This window comes from Taudactylus pleione, unplaced genomic scaffold (genome assembly GCF_031769625.1).
Source record: "Taudactylus pleione unplaced genomic scaffold, aTauple2 ptg000085l, whole genome shotgun sequence".
NCBI lineage: Eukaryota > Metazoa > Chordata > Amphibia > Anura > Myobatrachidae > Taudactylus > Taudactylus pleione.
In genome coordinates this window covers 10,825,893-10,847,674 of record NW_028284487.1, presented here as the reverse complement: position 1 = coordinate 10,847,674, position 21,782 = coordinate 10,825,893, and the positions used below count along the sequence as shown (strand labels likewise).

The 21,782-nt window shown below is 36.0% G+C and overlaps 13 non-coding genes across 13 annotated transcripts; all 13 read right to left on the bottom strand.

The window, feature by feature from the left end:
- Positions 1–144: 144 nt before the first annotated feature.
- TRNAI-AAU (transfer RNA isoleucine (anticodon AAU)) lies at positions 145–218 on the bottom strand. Its single transcript has one exon. It is a non-coding gene; the product is annotated as a tRNA-Ile (tRNA).
- An 802-nt stretch (positions 219–1,020) lies between these two features.
- TRNAI-AAU (transfer RNA isoleucine (anticodon AAU)) lies at positions 1,021–1,094 on the bottom strand. The gene has a single exon. It is a non-coding gene; the product is annotated as a tRNA-Ile (tRNA).
- An 808-nt stretch (positions 1,095–1,902) lies between these two features.
- On the bottom strand, positions 1,903–1,976 carry TRNAI-AAU (transfer RNA isoleucine (anticodon AAU)). Its single transcript has one exon. It is a non-coding gene; the product is annotated as a tRNA-Ile (tRNA).
- Positions 1,977–2,784: 808 nt separating this feature from the next.
- On the bottom strand, positions 2,785–2,858 carry TRNAI-AAU (transfer RNA isoleucine (anticodon AAU)). Its single transcript has one exon. It is a non-coding gene; the product is annotated as a tRNA-Ile (tRNA).
- An 802-nt stretch (positions 2,859–3,660) lies between these two features.
- On the bottom strand, positions 3,661–3,734 carry TRNAI-AAU (transfer RNA isoleucine (anticodon AAU)). The gene has a single exon. It is a non-coding gene; the product is annotated as a tRNA-Ile (tRNA).
- Positions 3,735–5,416: 1,682 nt separating this feature from the next.
- TRNAI-AAU (transfer RNA isoleucine (anticodon AAU)) lies at positions 5,417–5,490 on the bottom strand. Its single transcript has one exon. It is a non-coding gene; the product is annotated as a tRNA-Ile (tRNA).
- Positions 5,491–6,298: 808 nt separating this feature from the next.
- Positions 6,299–6,372, bottom strand: TRNAI-AAU (transfer RNA isoleucine (anticodon AAU)). The gene has a single exon. It is a non-coding gene; the product is annotated as a tRNA-Ile (tRNA).
- An 808-nt stretch (positions 6,373–7,180) lies between these two features.
- Positions 7,181–7,254, bottom strand: TRNAI-AAU (transfer RNA isoleucine (anticodon AAU)). The gene has a single exon. It is a non-coding gene; the product is annotated as a tRNA-Ile (tRNA).
- A 1,688-nt stretch (positions 7,255–8,942) lies between these two features.
- TRNAI-AAU (transfer RNA isoleucine (anticodon AAU)) lies at positions 8,943–9,016 on the bottom strand. The gene has a single exon. It is a non-coding gene; the product is annotated as a tRNA-Ile (tRNA).
- Positions 9,017–10,702: 1,686 nt separating this feature from the next.
- On the bottom strand, positions 10,703–10,776 carry TRNAI-AAU (transfer RNA isoleucine (anticodon AAU)). Its single transcript has one exon. It is a non-coding gene; the product is annotated as a tRNA-Ile (tRNA).
- Positions 10,777–12,458: 1,682 nt separating this feature from the next.
- Positions 12,459–12,532, bottom strand: TRNAI-AAU (transfer RNA isoleucine (anticodon AAU)). The gene has a single exon. It is a non-coding gene; the product is annotated as a tRNA-Ile (tRNA).
- An 800-nt stretch (positions 12,533–13,332) lies between these two features.
- On the bottom strand, positions 13,333–13,406 carry TRNAI-AAU (transfer RNA isoleucine (anticodon AAU)). The gene has a single exon. It is a non-coding gene; the product is annotated as a tRNA-Ile (tRNA).
- An 808-nt stretch (positions 13,407–14,214) lies between these two features.
- On the bottom strand, positions 14,215–14,288 carry TRNAI-AAU (transfer RNA isoleucine (anticodon AAU)). Its single transcript has one exon. It is a non-coding gene; the product is annotated as a tRNA-Ile (tRNA).
- Positions 14,289–21,782: the final 7,494 nt, after the last annotated feature.

The following is a 21,782-nucleotide window of genomic DNA, read 5'->3' as shown; positions in this document are numbered from 1 at the left end:
TGTTTTGTATGTGTCTATGATGTTCTCTAGCAAGTTTCAAGGGCTGCTTACTGTAGCCAATGCATTCATCCCACACTTCATGCACTTTGCCGCTGGATAAAATCCCTTCTTGGCATTTCTTGTAGGACAACAAGAAAAAGCACATGGCCCGTATGGGGATCGAACCCATGACCTTGGTGTTATTAGCACCACGCTCTAACCAACTGAGCTAACCGGCCAAACATAAAAGCGTCAGCTTTTACTCAAAAATGCCAAATGTACCTAAAACAGGAGAACATTCAGTATTTCAAAGATCAGCAATATTGAGTAGAGGAAGACTCTCGAATAATGGGTTCCATGGTGTAATGGTGAGCACTTTGGACTTTGAATCCAGTAATCTGATTTCAAATCTTTGTGGGACCTAACTTTGTTCAATTTCCTTAAAGTTGAATTTTAGGATAGCTTATCTATATTTAAACTTTGTATAAATCCCATCATCTTCAGTGGTTTCTTTACTCCAAACTAATTTTGAAACTGTTTCAAATCAGTTTTCAACTGGAGAGATGTTTGTCAAACATTTGAAAATAGGAAAAGTTGCAATAAGAATGCAGTGATCCATCACTTGTGCTATGGTTTTAAGATATTCTGGTTTTAAGAATTTTCTTCTTCAGTGTGCACTAATGAGAGTAAAGGTCTGTTCTTCTTCTCTTCTTAAAACTTAGTCCCCCATAGTAGATTCAATCACCAAATAAATGTCCTGATTGATTAATTAGCCTTAGCATTTCTTAGATTTGCCATATTGCTATATTTGAGAAAAAGTTTTCTATGTATGCCATATAGAGAAATGCTGCATCAGCCAAAGGATGACATTTTTGTTTATTCCTAACATGGATTTAAAAATTCTCTGTTTTGTCTGTGTCTATGATGTTCTCTAGCAAGCTTCAAGGGCTGCTAACTGTAGCCAATGCATTCATCCCACACTTCATGCACTGGATAAAATCCCTTCTTGGCATTTCTTGTAGGACAACAAGAAAAAGCACATGGCCCGTATGGGGATCGAACCCATGACCTTGGTGTTATTAGCACCACGCTCTAACCAACTGAGCTAACCGGCCAAACATAAAAGCATCAGCAAACTCAAAAATGCCAAATGTACCTAAAACAGGAGAACATTCAGTATTTCAAAGATCAGCAATATTGAGTAGAGGAAGACTCTCGAATAATGGGTTCCATGGTGTAATGGTGAGCACTTTGGACTTTGAATCCAGTAATCTGATTTCAAATCTTTGTGGGACCTAACTTTGTTCAATTTCCTTAAAGTTGAATTTTAGGATAGCTTATCTATATTTAAACTTTGTATAAATCCCATCATCTTCAGTGTTTTTTTTACTCCAAACTAATTTTGAAGCTGTTTCAAATCAGGTTTCAACTGGAGAGATGTTTGTCAAACATTTGGAAATAGGAAAAGTTGCAATAAGAATGCAGTGATCCATCACTTGTGCTATGGTTTTAAGATATTCTGGTTTTAAGAATTTTCTTCTTCAGTGTGCACTAATGAGAGTAAAGGTCTGTTCTTCTTCTCTTCTTAAAACTTAGTCCCCCATAGTAGATTCAATCACCAAATAAATGTCCTGATTGATTAATTTGCCTTAGCATTTCTTAGATTTGCCATATTGCTATATTTGAGAAAAAGTTTTCTATGTATGCCATATAGAGAAATGCTGCATCAGCCAAAGGATGACATTTTTGTTTATTCCTAACATGGATTTAAAAATTCTCTGTTTTGTATGTGTCTATGATGTTCTCTAGCAAGTTTCAAGGGCTGCTTACTGTAGCCAATGCATTCATCCCACACTTCATGCACTTTGCCGCTGGATAAAATCCCTTCTTGGCATTTCTTGTAGGACAACAAGAAAAAGCACATGGCCCGTATGGGGATCGAACCCATGACCTTGGTGTTATTAGCACCACGCTCTAACCAACTGAGCTAACCGGCCAAACATAAAAGCATCAGCAAACTCAAAAATGCCAAATGTACCTAAAACAGGAGAACATTCAGTATTTCAAAGATCAGCAATATTGAGTAGAGGAAGACTCTCGAATAATGGGTTCCATGGTGTAATGGTGAGCACTTTGGACTTTGAATCCAGTAATCTGATTTCAAATCTTTGTGGGACCTAACTTTGTTCAATTTCCTTAAAGTTGAATTTTAGGATAGCTTATCTATATTTAAACTTTGTATAAATCCCATCATCTTCAGTGGTTTTTTTACTCCAAACTAATTTTGAAGCTGTTTCAAATCAGGTTTCAACTGGAGAGATGTTTGTCAAACATTTGGAAATAGGAAAAGTTGCAATAAGAATGCAGTGATCCATCACTTGTGCTATGGTTTTAAGATATTCTGGTTTTAAGAATTTTCTTCTTCAGTGTGCACTAATGAGAGTAAAGGTCTGTTCTTCTTCTCTTCTTAAAACTTAGTCCCCCATAGTAGATTCAATCACCAAATAAATGTCCTGATTGATTAATTTGCCTTAGCATTTCTTAGATTTGCCATATTGCTATATTTGAGAAAAAGTTTTCTATGTATGCCATATAAAGAAATGCTGCATCAGCCAAAGGATGACATTTTTGTTTATTCCTAACATGGATTTAAAAATTCTCTGTTTTGTATGTGTCTATGATGTTCTCTAGCAAGTTTCAAGGGCTGCTTACTGTAGCCAATGCATTCATCCCACACTTCATGCACTTTGCCGCTGGATAAAATCCCTTCTTGGCATTTCTTGTAGGACAACAAGAAAAAGCACATGGCCCGTATGGGGATCGAACCCATGACCTTGGTGTTATTAGCACCACGCTCTAACCAACTGAGCTAACCGGCCAAACATAAAAGCATCAGCTTTTACTCAAAAATGCCAAATGTACCTAAAACAGGAGAACATTCAGTATTTCAAAGATCAGCAATATTGAGTAGAGGAAGACTCTCGAATAATGGGTTCCATGGTGTAATGGTGAGCACTTTGGACTTTGAATCCAGTAATCTGATTTCAAATCTTTGTGGGACCTAACTTTGTTCAATTTCCTTAAAGTTGAATTTTAGGATAGCTTATCTATATTTAAACTTTGTATAAATCCCATCATCTTCAGTGGTTTCTTTACTCCAAACTAATTTTGAAACTGTTTCAAATCAGTTTTCAACTGGAGAGATGTTTGTCAAACATTTGAAAATAGGAAAAGTTGCAATAAGAATGCAGTGATCCATCACTTGTGCTATGGTTTTAAGATATTCTGGTTTTAAGAATTTTCTTCTTCAGTGTGCACTAATGAGAGTAAAGGTCTGTTCTTCTTCTCTTCTTAAAACTTAGTCCCCCATAGTAGATTCAATCACCAAATAAATGTCCTGATTGATTAATTAGCCTTAGCATTTCTTAGATTTGCCATATTGCTATATTTGAGAAAAAGTTTTCTATGTATGCCATATAGAGAAATGCTGCATCAGCCAAAGGATGACATTTTTGTTTATTCCTAACATGGATTTAAAAATTCTCTGTTTTGTCTGTGTCTATGATGTTCTCTAGCAAGCTTCAAGGGCTGCTAACTGTAGCCAATGCATTCATCCCACACTTCATGCACTGGATAAAATCCCTTCTTGGCATTTCTTGTAGGACAACAAGAAAAAGCACATGGCCCGTATGGGGATCGAACCCATGACCTTGGTGTTATTAGCACCACGCTCTAACCAACTGAGCTAACCGGCCAAACATAAAAGCATCAGCAAACTCAAAAATGCCAAATGTACCTAAAACAGGAGAACATTCAGTATTTCAAAGATCAGCAATATTGAGTAGAGGAAGACTCTCGAATAATGGGTTCCATGGTGTAATGGTGAGCACTTTGGACTTTGAATCCAGTAATCTGATTTCAAATCTTTGTGGGACCTAACTTTGTTCAATTTCCTTAAAGTTGAATTTTAGGATAGCTTATCTATATTTAAACTTTGTATAAATCCCATCATCTTCAGTGGTTTTTTTACTCCAAACTAATTTTGAAGCTGTTTCAAATCAGGTTTCAACTGGAGAGATGTTTGTCAAACATTTGGAAATAGGAAAAGTTGCAATAAGAATGCAGTGATCCATCACTTGTGCTATGGTTTTAAGATATTCTGGTTTTAAGAATTTTCTTCTTCAGTGTGCACTAATGAGAGTAAAGGTCTGTTCTTCTTCTCTTCTTAAAACTTAGTCCCCCATAGTAGATTCAATCACCAAATAAATGTCCTGATTGATTAATTTGCCTTAGCATTTCTTAGATTTGCCATATTGCTATATTTGAGAAAAAGTTTTCTATGTATGCCATATAGAGAAATGCTGCATCAGCCAAAGGATGACATTTTTGTTTATTCCTAACATGGATTTAAAAATTCTCTGTTTTGTATGTGTCTATGATGTTCTCTAGCAAGTTTCAAGGGCTGCTTACTGTAGCCAATGCATTCATCCCACACTTCATGCACTTTGCCGCTGGATAAAATCCCTTCTTGGCATTTCTTGTAGGACAACAAGAAAAAGCACATGACCTGTATGGGGATCAAACAAATGACCTTGGCGTTATTAGCACCATGCTCTAACCAACTGAGCTAACCGGCCAAACATAAAAGCATCAGCAAACACAAAAATGCCAAATGTACCTAAAACAGGAGAACATTCAGTATTTCAAAGATCAGCAATATTGAGTAGAGGAAGACTCTCGAACAATAGGTTCCATGGTGTAATGGTGAGCACTTTGGACTTTGAATCCAGTAATCTGATTTCAAATCTTGGTGGGACCTAACTTTGTTCAATTTCCTTAAAGTTGAATTTTAGGATAGCTTATCTATGTTTAAACTTTGTATAAATCCCATCATCTTCAGTGGTTTCTTTACTCCAAACTAATTTTGAAACTGTTTCAAATCAGTTTTCAACTGGAGAGATGTTTGTCAAACATTTGAAAATAGGAAAAGTTGCAATAAGAATGCAGTGATCCATCACTTGTGCTATGGTTTTAAGATATTCTGGTTTTAAGAATTTTCTTCTTCAGTGTGCACTAATGAGAGTAAAGGTCTGTTCTTCTTCTCTTCTTAAAACTTAGTCCCCCATAGTAGATTCAATCACCAAATAAATGTCCTGATTGATTAATTAGCCTTAGCATTTCTTAGATTTGCCATATTGCTATATTTGAGAAAAAGTTTTCTATGTATGCCATATAGAGAAATGCTGCATCAGCCAAAGGATGACATTTTTCTTTATTCCTAACATGGATTTAAAAATTCTCTGTTTTGTATGTGTCTATGATGTTCTCTAGCAAGCTTCAAGGGCTGCTAACTGTAGCCAATGCATTCATCCCACACTTCATGCACTGGATAAAATCCCTTCTTGGCATTTCTTGTAGGACAACAAGAAAAAGCACATGGCCCGTATGGGGATCGAACCCATGACCTTGGTGTTATTAGCACCACGCTCTAACCAACTGAGCTAACCGGCCAAACATAAAAGCATCAGCAAACTCAAAAATGCCAAATGTACCTAAAACAGGAGAACATTCAGTATTTCAAAGATCAGCAATATTGAGTAGAGGAAGACTCTCGAATAATGGGTTCCATGGTGTAATGGTGAGCACTTTGGACTTTGAATCCAGTAATCTGATTTCAAATCTTTGTGGGACCTAACTTTGTTCAATTTCCTTAAAGTTGAATTTTAGGATAGCTTATCTATATTTAAACTTTGTATAAATCCCATCATCTTCAGTGGTTTTTTTACTCCAAACTAATTTTGAAGCTGTTTCAAATCAGGTTTCAACTGGAGAGATGTTTGTCAAACATTTGGAAATAGGAAAAGTTGCAATAAGAATGCAGTGATCCATCACTTGTGCTATGGTTTTAAGATATTCTGGTTTTAAGAATTTTCTTCTTCAGTGTGCACTAATGAGAGTAAAGGTCTGTTCTTCTTCTCTTCTTAAAACTTAGTCCCCCATAGTAGATTCAATCACCAAATAAATGTCCTGATTGATTAATTTGCCTTAGCATTTCTTAGATTTGCCATATTGCTATATTTGAGAAAAAGTTTTCTATGTATGCCATATAAAGAAATGCTGCATCAGCCAAAGGATGACATTTTTGTTTATTCCTAACATGGATTTAAAAATTCTCTGTTTTGTATGTGTCTATGATGTTCTCTAGCAAGCTTCAAGGGCTGCTTACTGTAGCCAATGCATTCATCCCACACTTCATGCACTTTGCCGCTGGATAAAATCCCTTCTTGGCATTTCTTGTAGGACAACAAGAAAAAGCACATGGCCCGTATGGGGATCGAACCCATGACCTTGGTGTTATTAGCACCACGCTCTAACCAACTGAGCTAACCGGCCAAACATAAAAGCATCAGCAAACTCAAAAATGCCAAATGTACCTAAAACAGGAGAACATTCAGTATTTCAAAGATCAGCAATATTGAGTAGAGGAAGACTCTCGAATAATGGGTTCCATGGTGTAATGGTGAGCACTTTGGACTTTGAATCCAGTAATCTGATTTCAAATCTTTGTGGGACCTAACTTTGTTCAATTTCCTTAAAGTTGAATTTTAGGATAGCTTATCTATATTTAAACTTTGTATAAATCCCATCATCTTCAGTGGTTTTTTTACTCCAAACTAATTTTGAAGCTGTTTCAAATCAGGTTTCAACTGGAGAGATGTTTGTCAAACATTTGGAAATAGGAAAAGTTGCAATAAGAATGCAGTGATCCATCACTTGTGCTATGGTTTTAAGATATTCTGGTTTTAAGAATTTTCTTCTTCAGTGTGCACTAATGAGAGTAAAGGTCTGTTCTTCTTCTCTTCTTAAAACTTAGTCCCCCATAGTAGATTCAATCACCAAATAAATGTCCTGATTGATTAATTTGCCTTAGCATTTCTTAGATTTGCCATATTGCTATATTTGAGAAAAAGTTTTCTATGTATGCCATATAAAGAAATGCTGCATCAGCCAAAGGATGACATTTTTGTTTATTCCTAACATGGATTTAAAAATTCTCTGTTTTGTATGTGTCTATGATGTTCTCTAGCAAGTTTCAAGGGCTGCTTACTGTAGCCAATGCATTCATCCCACACTTCATGCACTTTGCCGCTGGATAAAATCCCTTCTTGGCATTTCTTGTAGGACAACAAGAAAAAGCACATGGCCCGTATGGGGATCGAACCCATGACCTTGGTGTTATTAGCACCACGCTCTAACCAACTGAGCTAACCGGCCAAACATAAAAGCATCAGCTTTTACTCAAAAATGCCAAATGTACCTAAAACAGGAGAACATTCAGTATTTCAAAGATCAGCAATATTGAGTAGAGGAAGACTCTCGAATAATGGGTTCCATGGTGTAATGGTGAGCACTTTGGACTTTGAATCCAGTAATCTGATTTCAAATCTTTGTGGGACCTAACTTTGTTCAATTTCCTTAAAGTTGAATTTTAGGATAGCTTATCTATATTTAAACTTTGTATAAATCCCATCATCTTCAGTGGTTTTTTTACTCCAAACTAATTTTGAAGCTGTTTCAAATCAGGTTTCAACTGGAGAGATGTTTGTCAAACATTTGGAAATAGGAAAAGTTGCAATAAGAATGCAGTGATCCATCACTTGTGCTATGGTTTTAAGATATTCTGGTTTTAAGAATTTTCTTCTTCAGTGTGCACTAATGAGAGTAAAGGTCTGTTCTTCTTCTCTTCTTAAAACTTAGTCCCCCATAGTAGATTCAATCACCAAATAAATGTCCTGATTGATTAATTTGCCTTAGCATTTCTTAGATTTGCCATATTGCTATATTTGAGAAAAAGTTTTCTATGTATGCCATATAGAGAAATGCTGCATCAGCCAAAGGATGACATTTTTGTTTATTCCTAACATGGATTTAAAAATTCTCTGTTTTGTATGTGTCTATGATGTTCTCTAGCAAGTTTCAAGGGCTGCTTACTGTAGCCAATGCATTCATCCCACACTTCATGCACTTTGCCGCTGGATAAAATCCCTTCTTGGCATTTCTTGTAGGACAACAAGAAAAAGCACATGGCCCATATGGGGATCGAACAAATGACCTTGGCGTTATTAGCACCATGCTCTAACCAACTGATCTAACCTGCCAAACATAAAAGCATCAGCAAACACAAAAATGCCAAATGTACCTAAAACAGGAGAACATTCAGTATTTCAAAGATCAGCAATATTGAGTAGAGGAAGACTCTCGAACAATAGGTTCCATGGTGTAATGGTGAGCACTTTGGACTTTGAATCCAGTAATCTGATTTCAAATCTTGGAGGGACCTAACTTTGTTCAATTTCCTTAAAGTTGAATTTTAGGATAGCTTATCTATATTTAAACTTTGTATAAATCCCATCATCTTCAGTGGTTTCTTTACTCCAAACTAATTTTGAAACTGTTTCAAATCAGTTTTCAACTGGAGAGATGTTTGTCAAACATTTGAAAATAGGAAAAGTTGCAATAAGAATGCAGTGATCCATCACTTGTGCTATGGTTTTAAGATATTCTGGTTTTAAGAATTTTCTTCTTCAGTGTGCACTAATGAGAGTAAAGGTCTGTTCTTCTTCTCTTCTTAAAACTTAGTCCCCCATAGTAGATTCAATCACCAAATAAATGTCCTGATTGATTAATTTGCCTTAGCATTTCTTAGATTTGCCATATTGCTATATTTGAGAAAAAGTTTTCTATGTATGCCATATAGAGAAATGCTGCATCAGCCAAAGGATGACATTTTTGTTTATTCCTAACATGGATTTAAAAATTCTCTGTTTTGTATGTGTCTATGATGTTCTCTAGCAAGTTTCAAGGGCTGCTTACTGTAGCCAATGCATCCCACACTTCATGCACTTTGCCGCTGGATAAAATCCCTTCTTGGCATTTCTTGTAGGACAACAAGAAAAAGCACATGGCCCGTATGGGGATCGAACCCATGACCTTGGCGTTATTAGCACCACGCTCTAACCAACTGAGCTAACCGGCCAAACATAAAAGCATCAGCAAACTCAAAAATGCCAAATGTACCTAAAACAGGAGAACATTCAGTATTTCAAAGATCAGCAATATTGAGTAGAGGAAGACTCTCGAATAATGGGTTCCATGGTGTAATGGTGAGCACTTTGGACTTTGAATCCAGTAATCTGATTTCAAATCTTTGTGGGACCTAACTTTGTTCAATTTCCTTAAAGTTGAATTTTAGGATAGCTTATCTATATTTAAACTTTGTATAAATCCCATCATCTTCAGTGGTTTTTTTACTCCAAACTAATTTTGAAGCTGTTTCAAATCAGGTTTCAACTGGAGAGATGTTTGTCAAACATTTGGAAATAGGAAAAGTTGCAATAAGAATGCAGTGATCCATCACTTGTGCTATGGTTTTAAGATATTCTGGTTTTAAGAATTTTCTTCTTCAGTGTGCACTAATGAGAGTAAAGGTCTGTTCTTCTTCTCTTCTTAAAACTTAGTCCCCCATAGTAGATTCAATCACCAAATAAATGTCCTGATTGATTAATTTGCCTTAGCATTTCTTAGATTTGCCATATTGCTATATTTGAGAAAAAGTTTTCTATGTATGCCATATAGAGAAATGCTGCATCAGCCAAAGGATGACATTTTTGTTTATTCCTAACATGGATTTAAAAATTCTCTGTTTTGTATGTGTCTATGATGTTCTCTAGCAAGTTTCAAGGGCTGCTTACTGTAGCCAATGCATTCATCCCACACTTCATGCACTTTGCCGCTGGATAAAATCCCTTCTTGGCATTTCTTGTAGGACAACAAGAAAAAGCACATGGCCCGTATGGGGATCGAACAAATGACCTTGGCGTTATTAGCACCATGCTCTAACCAACTGATCTAACCGGCCAAACATAAAAGCATCAGCAAACACAAAAATGCCAAATGTACCTAAAACAGGAGAACATTCAGTATTTCAAAGATCAGCAATATTGAGTAGAGGAAGACTCTCGAACAATAGGTTCCATGGTGTAATGGTGAGCACTTTGGACTTTGAATCCAGTAATCTGATTTCAAATCTTGGTGGGACCTAACTTTGTTCAATTTCCTTAAAGTTGAATTTTAGGATAGCTTATCTATATTTAAACTTTGTATAAATCCCATCATCTTCAGTGGTTTCTTTACTCCAAACTAATTTTGAAACTGTTTCAAATCAGTTTTCAACTGGAGAGATGTTTGTCAAACATTTGAAAATAGGAAAAGTTGCAATAAGAATGCAGTGATCCATCACTTGTGCTATGGTTTTAAGATATTCTGGTTTTAAGAATTTTCTTCTTCAGTGTGCACTAATGAGAGTAAAGGTCTGTTCTTCTTCTCTTCTTAAAACTTAGTCCCCCATAGTAGATTCAATCACCAAATAAATGTCCTGATTGATTAATTTGCCTTAGCATTTCTTAGATTTGCCATATTGCTATATTTGAGAAAAAGTTTTCTATGTATGCCATATAGAGAAATGCTGCATCAGCCAAAGGATGACATTTTTGTTTATTCCTAACATGGATTTAAAAATTCTCTGTTTTGTATGTGTCTATGATGTTCTCTAGCAAGTTTCAAGGGCTGCTTACTGTAGCCAATGCATCCCACACTTCATGCACTTTGCCGCTGGATAAAATCCCTTCTTGGCATTTCTTGTAGGACAACAAGAAAAAGCACATGGCCCGTATGGGGATCGAACCCATGACCTTGGCGTTATTAGCACCACGCTCTAACCAACTGAGCTAACCGGCCAAACATAAAAGCATCAGCAAACACAAAAATGCCAAATGTACCTAAAACAGGAGAACATTCAGTATTTCAAAGAGCAGCAATATTGAGTAGAGGAAAACTCTCAAACAATGGGTTCCATGGTGTAATGGTGAGCACTTTGGACTTTGAATCCAGTAATCTGATTTCAAATCTTGGTGGGACCTAACTTTGTTCAATTTCCTTAAAGTTGAATTTTAGGATAGCTTATCTATATTTAAACTTTGTATAAATCCCATCATCTTCAGTGGTTTCTTTACTCCAAACTAATTTTGAAACTGTTTCAAATCAGTTTTCAACTGGAGAGATGTTTGTCAAACATTTGGAAATAGGAAAAGTTGCAATAAGAATGCAGTGATCCATCACTTGTGCTATGGTTTTAAGATATTCTGGTTTTAAGAATTTTCTTCTTCAGAGAGCACTAATGAGAGTAAAGGTCTGTTCTTCTTCTCTTCTTAAAACTTAGTCCCCCATAGTAGATTCAATCACCAAATAAATGTCCTGATTGATTAATTTGCCTTAGCATTTCTTAGATTTGCCATATTGCTATATTTGAGAAAAAGTTTTCTATGTATGCCATATAGAGAAATGCTGCATCAGCCAAAGGATGACATTTTTGTTTATTCCTAACATGGATTTAAAAATTCTCTGATTTGTATGTGTCTATGATGTTCTCTAGCAAGTTTCAAGGGCTGCTAACTGTAGCCAATGCATTCATCCCACACTTCATGCACTTTGCCGCTGGATAAAATCCCTTCTTGGCATTTCTTGTAGGACAACAAGAAAAAGCACATGGCCCGTATGGGGATCGAACAAATGACCTTGGCGTTATTAGCACCATGCTCTAACCAACTGAGCTAACCGGCCAAACATAAAAGCATCAGCAAACACAAAAATGCCAAATGTACCTAAAACAGGAGAACATTCAGTATTTCAAAGATCAGCAATATTGAGTAGAGGAAGACTCTCGAACAATGGGTTCCATGGTGTAATGGTGAGCACTTTGGACTTTGAATCCAGTAATCTGATTTCAAATCTTGGTGGGACCTAACTTTGTTCAATTTCCTTAAAGTTGAATTTTAGGATAGCTTATCTATATTTAAACTTTGTATAAATCCCATCATCTTCAGTGGTTTCTTTACTCCAAACTAATTTTGAAACTGTTTCAAATCAGTTTTCAACTGGAGAGATGTTTGTCAAACATTTGAAAATAGGAAAAGTTGCAATAAGAATGCAGTGATCCATCACTTGTGCTATGGTTTTAAGATATTCTGGTTTTAAGAATTTTCTTCTTCAGTGTGCACTAATGAGAGTAAAGGTCTGTTCTTCTTCTCTTCATAAAACTTAGTCCCCCATAGTAGATTCAATCACCAAATAAATGTCCTGATTGATTAATTAGCCTTAGCATTTCTTAGATTTGCCATATTGCTATATTTGAGAAAAAGTTTTCTATGTATGCCATATAGAGAAACGCTGCATAAGCCAAAGGATGACATTTTTCTTTATTCCTAACATGGATTTAAAAATTCTCTGTTTTGTATGTGTCTATGATGTTCTCTAGCAAGCTTCAAGGGCTGCTAACTGTAGCCAATGCATTCATCCCACACTTCATGCACTGGATAAAATCCCTTCTTGGCATTTCTTGTAGGACAACAAGAAAAAGCACATGGCCCATATGGGGATCGAACCCATGACCTTGGTGTTATTAGCACCACGCTCTAACCAACTGAGCTAACCGGCCAAACATAAAAGCATCAGCAAACTCAAAAATGCCAAATGTACCTAAAACAGGAGAACATTCAGTATTTCAAAGATCAGCAATATTGAGTAGAGGAAGACTCTCGAACAATGGGTTCCATGGTGTAATGGTGAGCACTTTGGACTTTGAATCCAGTAATCTGATTTCAAATCTTGGTGGGACCTAACTTTGTTCAATTTCCTTAAAGATGAATTTTAGGATAGCTTATCTATATTTAAACTTTGTATAAATCCCATCATCTTCAGTGGTTTCTTTACTCCAAACTAATTTTGAAACTGTTTCAAATCAGTTTTCAACTGGAGAGATGTTTGTCAAACATTTGAAAATAGGAAAAGTTGCAATAAGAATGCAGTGATCCATCACTTGTGCTATGGTTTTAAGATATTCTGGTTTTAAGAATTTTCTTCTTCAGTGTGCACTAATGAGAGTAAAGGTCTGTTCTTCTTCTCTTCTTAAAACTTAGTCCCCCATAGTAGATTCAATCACCAAATAAATGTCCTGATTGATTAATTAGCCTTAGCATTTCTTAGATTTGCCATATTGCTATATTTGAGAAAAAGTTTTCTATGTATGCCATATAGAGAAATGCTGCATAAGCCAAAGGATGACATTTTTCTTTATTCCTAACATGGATTTAAAAATTCTCTGTTTTGTATGTGTCTATGATGTTCTCTAGCAAGTTTCAAGGGCTGCTAACTGTAGCCAATGCATTCATCCCACACTTCATGCACTGGATAAAATCCCTTCTTGGCATTTCTTGTAGGACAACAAGAAAAAGCACATGGCCCGTATGGGGATCGAACCCATGACCTTGGTGTTATTAGCACCACGCTCTAACCAACTGAGCTAACCGGCCAAACATAGAAGCATCAGCAAACACAAAAATGCCAAATGTACCTAAAACAGGAGAACATTCAGTATTTCAAAGATCAGCAATATTGAGTAGAGGAAGACTCTCGAACAATGGGTTCCATGGTGTAATGGTGAGCACTTTGGACTTTGAATCCAGTAATCTGATTTCAAATCTTGGTGGGACCTAACTTTGTTCAATTTCCTTAAAGTTGAATTTTAGGATAGCTTATCTATATTTAAACTTTGTATAAATCCCATCATCTTCAGTGGTTTCTTTACTCCAAACTAATTTTGAAACTGTTTCAAATCAGTTTTCAACTGGAGAGATGTTTGTCAAACATTTGAAAATAGGAAAAGTTGCAATAAGAATGCAGTGATCCATCACTTGTGCTATGGTTTTAAGATATTCTGGTTTTAAGAATTTTCTTCTTCAGTGTGCACTAATGAGAGTAAAGGTCTGTTCTTCTTCTCTTCTTAAAACTTAGTCCCCCATAGTAGATTCAATCACCAAATAAATGTCCTGATTGATTAATTAGCCTTAGCATTTCTTAGATTTGCCATATTGCTATATTTGAGAAAAAGTTTTCTATGTATGCCATATAGAGAAATGCTGCATCAGCCAAAGGATGACATTTTTGTTTATTCCTAACATGGATTTAAAAATTCTCTGTTTTGTCTGTGTCTATGATGTTCTCTAGCAAGTTTCAAGGGCTGCTAACTGTAGCCAATGCATTCATCCCAGACTTCATGCACTTTGCCGCTGGATAAAATCCCTTCTTGGCATTTCTTGTAGGACAACAAGAAAATGCACATGGCCCATATGGGGATCGAACCCATGACCTTGGTGTTATTAGCACCACGCTCTAACCAACTGAGCTAACCGGCCAAACATAAAAGCATCAGCAAACTCAAAAATGCCAAATGTACCTAAAACAGGAGAACATTCAGTATTTCAAAGATCAGCAATATTGAGTAGAGGAAGACTCTCGAACAATGGGTTCCATGGTGTAATGGTGAGCACTTTGGACTTTGAATCCAGTAATCTGATTTCAAATCTTGGTGGGACCTAACTTTGTTCAATTTCCTTAAAGTTGAATTTTAGGATAGCTTATCTATATTTAAACTTTGTATAAATCCCATCATCTTCAGTGGTTTCTTTACTCCAAACTAATTTTGAAGCTGTTTCAAATCAGTTTTCAACTGGAGAGATGTTTGTCAAACATTTGAAAATAGGAAAAGTTGCAATAAGAATGCAGTGATCCATCACTTGTGCTATGGTTTTAAGATATTCTGGTTTTAAGAATTTTCTTCTTCAGTGTGCACTAATGAGAGTAAAGGTCTGTTCTTCTTCTCTTCTTAAAACTTAGTCCCCCATAGTAGATTCAATCACCAAATAAATGTCCTGATTGATTAATTAGCCTTAGCATTTCTTAGATTTGCCATATTGCTATATTTGAGAAAAAGTTTTCTATGTATGCCATATAGAGAAATGCTGCATAAGCCAAAGGATGACATTTTTCTTTATTCCTAACATGGATTTAAAAATTCTCTGTTTTGTATGTGTCTATGATGTTCTCTAGCAAGTTTCAAGGGCTGCTAACTGTAGCCAATGCATTCATCCCACACTTCATGCACTTTGCCGCTGGATAAAATCCCTTCTTGGCATTTCTTGTTCGACAACAAGAAAAAGCACATGGCCCGTATGGGAATCGAACACATGACCTTGGCATTATTAGCACCACGCTCTAACCAACTGAGCTAACCGGCCAAACATAAAGGCGTCAGCAAACACAAAAATGCCAAATGTACATAAAACAGGAGAACATTCAGTATTTCAAAGATCAGCAATATTGAGTAGAGGAAGACTCTCGAACAATGGGTTCCATGGTGTAATGGTGAGCACTTTGGACTTTGAATCCAGTAATCTGATTTCAAATCTTGGTGGTACCTAACTTTGTTCAATTTCCTTAAAGTTGAATTTTAGCATAGCTTATCTATATTTAAACTTTGTATAAATCCCATCATCTTCAGTGGTTTCTTTACTCCAAACTAATTTTGAAGCTGTTTCAAATCAGTTTTCAACTGGAGAGATGTTTGTCAAACATTTGAAAATAGGAAAAGTTGCAATAAGAATGCAGTGATCCATCACTTGTGCTATGGTTTTAAGATATTCTGGTTTTAAGAATTTTCTTCTTCAGTGTGCACTAATGAGAGTAAAGGTCTGTTCTTCTTCTCTTCTTAAAACTTAGTCCCCCATAGTAGATTCAATCACCAAATAAATGTCCTGATTGATTAATTAGCCTTAGCATTTCTTAGATTTGCCATATTGCTATATTTGAGAAAAAGTTTTCTATGTATGCCATATAGAGAAATGCTGCATCAGCCAAAGGATGACATTTTTGTTTATTCCTAACATGAATTTAAAAATTCTCTGTTTTGTATGTGTCTATGATGTTCTCTAGCAAGCTTCAAGGGCTGCTAACTGTAGCCAATGCATTCATCCCAGACTTCATGCACTTTGCCGCTGGATAAAATCCCTTCTTGGCATTTCTTGTAGGACAACAAGAAAAAGCACATGGCCCGTATGGGGATTGAACACATGACCTTGGCTTTATTAGCACCACGCTCTAACAAACTGAGCTAACCGGCCAAACATAAAAGCATCAGCAAACACAAAAATGCCAAATGTACCTAAAACAGGAGAACATTCAGTATTTCAAAGATCAGCAATATTGAGTAGAGGAAGACTCTCGAACAATGGGTTCCATGGTGTAATGGTGAGCACTTTGGACTTTGAATCCAGTAATCTGATTTCAAATCTTGGTGGGACCTAACTTTGTTCAATTTCCTTAAAGTTGAATTTTAGGATAGCTTATCTATATTTAAACTTTGTATAAATCCCATCATCTTCAGTGGTTTCTTTACACCAAACTAATTTTGAAACTGTTTCAAATCAGTTTTCAACTGGAGAGATGTTTGTCAAACATTTGGAAATAGGAAAAGTTGCAATAAGAATGCAGTGATCCATCACTTGTGCTATGGTTTTAAGATATTCTGGTTTTAAGAATTTTCTTCTTCAGTGTGCACTAATGAGAGTAAAGGTCTGTTCTTCTTCTCTTCTTAAAACTTAGTCCCCCATAGTAGATTCAATCACCAAATAAATGTCCTGATTGATTAATTTGCCTTAGCATTTCATAGATTTGCCATATTGCTATATTTGAGAAAAAGTTTTCTATGTATGCCATATAGAGAAATGCTTCATCTGCCAAAGGATGACATTTTTCTTTATTCCTAACATGGATTTAAAAATTCTCTGTTTTGTATGTGTCTATGATGTTCTCTAGCAAGTTTCAAGGGCTGCTCACTGTAGCCAATGCATTCATCACACACTTCAAGCACTTTGCCGCTGGATAAAATCCATTCTTGGCATTTCTTGTAGGACAACAAGAAAAAGCACATTGCCCGTATGGGGATCGAACACATGACCTTGGCGTTATTAGCACCACGCTCTAACCAACTGAGCTAACCAGCCAAACATAAAAGCATCAGCAAACACAAAAATGCCAAATGTACCTAAAACAGGAGAACATTCAGTATTTCAAAGAGCAGCAATATTGAGTAGAGGAAGACTCTCAAACAATGGGTTCCATGGTGTAATGGTGAGCGCTTTGGACTTTGAATCCAGTAATCTGATTTCAAATCTTGGTGGGACCTAACTTTGTTCAATTTCCTTATAGTTGAATTTTAGGATAGCTTATCTATATTTAAACTTTGTATAAATCCCATCATCTTCAGTGGTTTCTTTACTCCAAACTAATTTTGAAACTGTTTCAAATCAGTTTTCAACTGGAGAGATGTTTGTCAAACATTTGAAAATAGGAAAACTTGCAATAAGAGTGCAGTGATCCATCACTTGTGCTATGGTTTTAAGATATTCTGGTTTTAAGAATTTTCTTCTTCAGTGTGCACTAATGAGAGTAAAGGTCTGTTCTTCTTCTCTTCTCAAAACTTAGTCCCCCATAGTAGATTCAATCACCAAATAAATGTCCTGATTGATTAATTTGCCTTAGCATTTCTTAGATTTGCCATATTGCTATATTTGAGAAAAAGTTTTCTATGTATGCCATATAGAGAAATGCTTCATCTGCCAAAGGATGACATTTTTGTTTATTCCTAACATGGATTTAAAAATTCTCTGTTTTGTATGTGTCTATGATGTTCTCTAGCAAGTTTCAAGGGCTGCTTACTGTAGCCAATGCATTCATCACACACTTCATGCACTTTGCCGCTGGATAAAATCCATTCTTGGCATTTCTTGTAGGACAACAAGAAAAAGCACATTGCCTGTATGGGGATCGAACACATGACCTTGGCGTTATTAGCACCACGCTCTAACCAACTGAGCTAACCAGCCAAACATAAAAGCATCAGCAAACACAAAAATGCCAAATGTACCTAAAACAGGAGAACATTCAGTATTTCAAAGATCAGCAATATTGAGTAGAGGAAGACTCTCTAATAATGGGTTCCATGGTGTAATGGTGAGCACTATGGACTTTGAATCCAGTAATCTGATTTCAAATCTTGGAGGGACCTAACTTTGTTCAATTTCCTTAAAGTTGAATTTTAGGATAGCTTATCTATTTTTAAACTTTGTATAAATCCCATCATCTTCAGTGGTTTCTTTACTCCAAACTAATTTTGAAGCTGTTTCAAATCAGTTTTCAACTGGAGAGATGTTTGTCAAACATTTGAAAATAGGAAAAGTTGCAATAGGAATGCAGTGATCCATCACTTGTGCTATGGTTTTAAGATATTCTGGTTTTAAGAATTTTCTTCTTCAGTGTGCACTAATGAGAGTAAAGGTCTGTTCTTCTTCTCTTCTTAAAACTTAGTCCCCCATAGTAGATTCAATCACCAAATAAATGTCCTGATTGATTAATTAGCCTTAGCATTTCTTAGATTTGCCATATTGCTATATTTGAGAAAAAGTTTTCTATGTATGACATATAGAGAAATGCTTCATCTGCCAAAGGATGACATTTTTCTTTATTCCTAACATGGATTTAAAAATTCTCTGTTTTGTATGTGTCTATGATGTTCTCTAGCAAGTTTCAAGGGCTGCTTACTGTAGCCAATGCATTCATCACACACTTCATGCACTTTGCCGCTGGATAAAATCCATTCTTGGCATTTCTTGTAGGACAACAAGAAAAAGCACATTGCCCGTATGGGGATCGAACACATGACCTTGGCGTTATTAGCACCACGCTCTAACCAACTGAGCTAACCAGCCAAACATAAAAGCATCAGCAAACACAAAAATGCCAAATGTACCTAAAACAGGAGAACATTCAGTATTTCAAAGAGCAGCAATATTGAGTAGAGGAACACTCTCAAACAATGGGTTCCATGGTGTAATGGTGAGCGCTTTGGACTTTGAGTCCAGTAATCTGATTTCAAATCTTGGTGGGACCTAACTTTGTTCAATTTCCTTATAGTTGATTTTTAGGATAGCTTATCTATATTTAAACTTTGTATAAATCCCATCATCTTCAGTGGTTTCTTTACTCCAAACTAATTTTGAAACTGTTTCAAATCAGTTTTCAACTGGAGAGATGTTTGTCAAACATTTGAAAATAGGAAAACTTGCAATAAGAGTGCAGTGATCCATCACTTGTGCTATGGTTTTAAGATATTCTGGTTTTAAGAATTTTCTTCTTCAGTGTGCACTAATGAGAGTAAAGGTCTGTTCTTCTTCTCTTCTTAAAACTTAGTCCCCCATAGTAGATTCAATCACCAAATAAATGTCCTGATTGATTAATTAGCCTTAGCATTTCTTAGATTTGCCATATTGCTATATTTGAGAAAAAGTTTTCTATGTATGCCATATAGAGAAATGCTGCATCAGCCAAAGGATGACATTTTTGTTTATTCCTAACATGGATTTAAAAATTCTCTGTTTTGTATGTGTCTATGATGTTCTCTAGCAAGTTTCAAGGGCTGCTAACTGTAGCCAATGCATTCATCCCACACTTCATGCACTTTGCCGCTGGATAAAATCCCTTCTTGGCATTTCTTGTAGGACAACAAGAAAAAGCACATGGCCCATATGGGGATCGAACACATGACCTTGGCATTATTAGCACCACGCTCTAACCAACTGAGCTAACCGGCCAAACATAAAGGCATCAGCAAACACAAAAATGCCAAATGTACATAAAACAGGAGAACATTCAGTATTTCAAAGATCAGCAATATTGAGTAGAGGAAGACTCTCGAACAATGGGTTCCATGGTGTAATGGTGAGCACTTTGGACTTTGAATCCAGTAATCTGATTTCAAATCTTGGTGGGACCTAACTTTGTTCAATTTCCTTAAAGTTGATTTTTAGGATAGCTTATCTATATTTAAACTTTGTATAAATCCCATCATCTTCAGTGGTTTCTTTACTCCAAACTAATTTTGAAGCTGTTTCAAATCAGTTTTCAACTGGAGAGATGTTTGTCAAACATTTGAAAATAGGAAAAGTTGCAATAAGAATGCAGTGATCCATCACTTGTGCTATGGTTTTAAGATATTCTGGTTTTAAGAATTTTCTTCTTCAGTGTGCACTAATGAGAGTAAAGGTTTGTTCTTCTTCTCTTCTTAAAACTTAGTCCCCCATAGTAGATTCAATCACCAAATAAATGTCCTGATTGATTAATTAGCCTTAGCATTTCTTAGATTTGCCATATTGCTATATTTGAGAAAAAGTTTTCTATGTATGCCATATAGAGAAATGCTGCATAAGCCAAAGGATGACATTTTTCTTTATTCCTAACATGGATTTAAAAATTCTCTGTTTTGTATGTGTCTATGATGTTCTCTAGCAAGCTTCAAGGGCTGCTAACTGTAGCCAATGCATTCATCCCACACTTCATGCACTGGATAAAATCCCTTCTTGGCATTTCTTGTAGGACAACAAGAAAAAGCACATGGCCCGTATGGGGATCAAACCCATTACCTTGGTGTTATTAGCACCACACTCTAACCAACTGAGCTAACCGGCCAAACATAAAAGCATCAGCAAACTCAAAAATGCCAAATGTACCTAAAACAGGAGAACATTCAGTATTTCAAAGATCAGCAATATTGAGTAGAGGAAGACTCTCGAACAATGGGTTCGATGGTGTAATGGTGAGCACTTTGGACTTTGAATCCAGTAATCTGATTTCAAATCTTGGTGGGACCTAACTTTGTTCAATTTCCTTAAAGTTGAATTTTAGGATAGCTTATCTATATTTAAACTTTGTATAAATCCCATCATCTTCAGTGGTTTCTTTACTCCAAACTAATTTTGAAGCTGTTTCAAATCAGTTTTCAACTGGAGAGATGTTTGTCAAACATTTGAAAATAGGAAAAGTTGCAATAAGAATGCAGTGATCCATCACTTGTGCTATGGTTTTAAGATATTCTGGTTTTAAGAATTTTCTTCTTCAGTGTGCACTAATGAGAGTAAAGGTCTGTTCTTCTTCTCTTCTTAAAACTTAGTCCCCCATAGTAGATTCAATCACCAAATAAATGTCCTGATTGATTAATTAGCCTTAGCATTTCTTAGATTTGCCATATTGCTATATTTGAGAAAAAGTTTTCTATGTATGCCATATAGAGAAATGCTGCATCAGCCAAAGGATGACATTTTTGTTTATTCCTAACATGGATTTAAAAATTCTCTGTTTTGTATGTGTCTATGATGTTCTCTAGCAAGTTTCAAGGGCTGCTAACTGTAGCCAATGCATTCATCCCAGACTTCATGCACTTTGCCGCTGGATAAAATCCCTTCTTGGCATTTCTTGTAGGACAACAAGAAAAAGCACATGGCCCGTATGGGGATCGAACACATGACCTTGGCTTTATTAGCACCACGCTCTAACAAACTGAGCTAACCGGCCAAACATAAAAGCATCAGCAAACACAAAAATGCCAAATGTACCTAAAACAGGAGAACATTCAGTATTTCAAAGATCAGCAATATTGAGTAGAGGAAGACTCTCGAACAATGGGTTCCATGGTGTAATGGTGAGCACTTTGGACTTTGAATCCAGTAATCTGATTTCAAATCTTGGTGGGACCTAACTTTGTTCAATTTCCTTAAAGTTGAATTTTAGGATAGCTTATCTATATTTAAACTTTGTATAAATCCCATCATCTTCAGTGGTTTCTTTACACCAAACTAATTTTGAAACTGTTTCAAATCAGTTTTCAACTGGAGAGATGTTTGTCAAACATTTGAAAATAGGAAAAGTTGCAATAAGAATGCAGTGATCCATCACTTGTGCTATGGTTTTAAGATATTCTGGTTTTAAGAATTTTCTTCTTCAGTGTGCACTAATGAGAG